Source organism: Podarcis gaigeae (genome assembly GCF_964106915.1).
Source record: "Podarcis gaigeae genome assembly, chromosome: 9".
NCBI classification, from domain to species: domain Eukaryota; kingdom Metazoa; phylum Chordata; class Lepidosauria; order Squamata; family Lacertidae; genus Podarcis; species Podarcis gaigeae.
The window spans coordinates 19228786-19231727 of NC_139685.1; the positions used below are offsets into that span (position 1 = coordinate 19228786).

General features: G+C 42.9%; 1 long non-coding RNA gene across 1 annotated transcript; it reads right to left on the reverse strand.

The window, feature by feature from the left end:
* Nucleotides 1-364: 364 nt before the first annotated feature.
* On the reverse strand, nt 365-1168 carry LOC310852198. The gene is made up of 2 exons (XR_014568030.1): nt 1038-1168; nt 365-1005 (listed from the first exon to the last, which is right to left on the reverse strand). It is a non-coding gene; the product is annotated as an uncharacterized lncRNA (long non-coding RNA).
* Nucleotides 1169-2942: the final 1774 nt, after the last annotated feature.

Genomic DNA, 2942 nt, shown 5'->3' on the forward strand with positions numbered 1-2942 from the left:
ATTTTGGGACTACAACTCCCATCATCCCTGACCACTGGTCCGGTTAGCTAGGGATGATGGGAGTTGTAGTCCCAAAACATCTGGAGGGCCAAGTTTGCCTACGCATGCCTTAGCTGCTTGGGGTGCCAGGACAACATGGGAGGGGGCATGGATATTTAAGCCGTTTCCACCCATTCTTCCAGTTCTTTGGAATCTCAGCACCTGCCCACCCTCCCTTAGATCCAGGGCAGGTTTTGCAGGCTGCCTTGGAGTCCAGTATAAATTTTGGGTTGCTAGTACACTGGCCTGGCAGCCAGGTGTTTTGTTATTGGGTTGAGGTCAGCTGTTAATTCAGTTGCCTAGCCACTTTTAGCGGGAAATAATAATAATAATTATTATTATTATTATTATTATTATTATTATTATTATTTATACCCCGCCCATCTGGCTGGGTTTCCCCAGCCACTCTGGGCGGCTTCCAACAAAACACTAAAATACAATAACCTATTAAACATTAAAAGCTTCCCTAAACAGGGCTGCCTTCAGATGTCTTCTAAAAGTTTGGTAGTTATTTTTCTCTTTGACCTCTGGTGGGAGGGTGTTCCACAGGGCGGGCGCCACTACCGACAAGGCCCTCTGCCTGGTTCCCTGTAACTTGGGTTTTTGCAGCGAGGGAACCGCCAGAAGGCCCTCGGCGCTGGACCTCACTGTCCGGGCGGAATGTGCAAGAAAGTGCAAGAAGCTTGATAGTTAAATAATGAGTTGTGGTGAGCACCCTTAGGCACCTTACAGGGGTGAGCGGCATTGCCAGAGACCTGGCACTCAAGGTCTGTGGGACCCTGTGGGCAAGATACAGGGCACCTCTGAGGCTAGCCTGAGTCATCAGACCCATGCTTTAAATCGCCACACGTGATTTAAAAGATGGGAGGCCTGCTTACTTGCCCTCCCTAAATAGCATGTCTGTGCTCATCCATGAACCTAATTCCCAGAAGCATCTGAGCACTGCCTACCTGCAAGTCATTTTATCTGGGAATTTCCTTTGCTGATTTCCTCATTACTTATTTGCCAATGGCATTCTCTCTGTTTCATCCACCTCCTCCTAGCCTTTGGCAGAATGGCCTGGCCTAGTTTAATATTGTGTAATATTGCAAAGTATGGAGGTACGTTCTTTTGTTAAGTCCATGGCTGAAAAAGAAAACTCATCCATCTCTACATGATCACATGTATGGCAGAAGACTCCATCATGTGGCGTTTTAGCACCGCACAGATCTTTAACCCACAACATGAACGAACAGAAGCTTTTATTTTGCTTTTTTTGTTTGGTTGGTTAAAAGTCACTTTCGGTCGCCTTGGGCAAGATAAAGCAACGAGCAACTTAATTAATTAAATAATAGATAAACCGATGGCGGACTACGCCAAAATGGCGAAAATGACAGGGGAAAAAAGAAACCAGAAAGATAGAAATTTTAACATGAAATGGGGGGGGGGGGTTTTTACAATTTACTTAAGAGAACACTGTAAACAACTAAAAACTTTGGCAGGGTTACAGTAATACTTGTGATGTATTAAAAATCTAAGGTAATAATGAATTATTTTAAGAAAAATAGAGAAAATACATGATGCAGTAGAAAATGCCTGATAATGGAAACCATGGAGGACTGGAGGGAACTCTAAGGGTTCAGGGAATCCTAAATGTTGACAATTATGATTAATGTTTGGATTTATATGTATAATGCAAAATTGAATAAAAAAGAATTTTAAATAAATAAACAATAGATAAACCACTTCGGTGGCCGCAGCCAAATCAGGCCCAGGAAACATAGACTTGAACGATCTGTGCTCATTTGTTTAGTTATTTCATTAAAATTAAATACTGCTCGCTTGTAAAACAAAAAAATCTTCCATTTCATGTGGCTCAATGTGGGGCCTTCCATAGTTCTAATTACAGGTTGGTAGCGGTGTTGGTCTGCCATAGTGGGGGGGGGGGGGAATTCCTTCCAGTAGCACCTTAGAGACCAACTAAGTTTGTTATTGGTATGAGTTTTGTGAGCTTTCTGTGTGGTATCTGAAGAAGTGTGCATGCACACGAAAGCTCATACCAATAACAAACTCAGTTGGTCTCTAAGATGCTACTGGAAGGAATTTTTTCTTATTTTGTTTTGACTACGGCACACCAACATGGCTACCTACCTGTAACTAAAAAAATCTTGTTTGCAAAATAGATAATACAAGCATCCCTTTAAAAATTTACAGCCATGATTTAAAGCTAAAACCATAATAGAAAGCTAAAACCATAATAGACCAGACTAAAGAATTCAATCTGTGAACTGCCCTGGGATTTTATGAGGAAGGGTGGCATATAAATCTAATAAACAAAATAAATAAAAATGTATTTATTTCATATATGTGTGTGTGTGTGTAAAATAAATTTCATGTGTGTTGTAAAATAATTAAACAGAACAAAACTCAAAAGCGGGTTACAAAGTTTTACCGATAAACCATCATGCAAATCTTTCTAGCCATAACTGAAAACATTAAAAAGATCAAAACCACAAAAACATACCGGTAATTAGAAAGGATCCAAGGATCATCTACTGGCTCAACCCCTCTGCAGCTGCCCCATACAGGGATCGAACCTGCAATCTTGGCGATATCAGGCCCACACTCCAACCCACTGACTATCCTGAGCGATTATCCTAACGAATTTAAACAGACGCTTTCGGAAGAGCCATCGAATCCAGGAATCATTTTCCCCAAGGTGGGGCCCGAACCCACAACCCTGCGATTAAGAGTTTCCACGCTCTACCGACTGAGCCAGCTCAGCGAAGGCGCCAGGCGCCGTTGTCACCAATAGTCAAGGAGTCGGCGTTCTCACGAGGGAAGCGCCTACTCTCCCACCTCCGGCGCTCGCTAGGGAAGTCGGGGAAGGGTTAACTCGAGTGGGCGGCCCATCCAATCAGGCC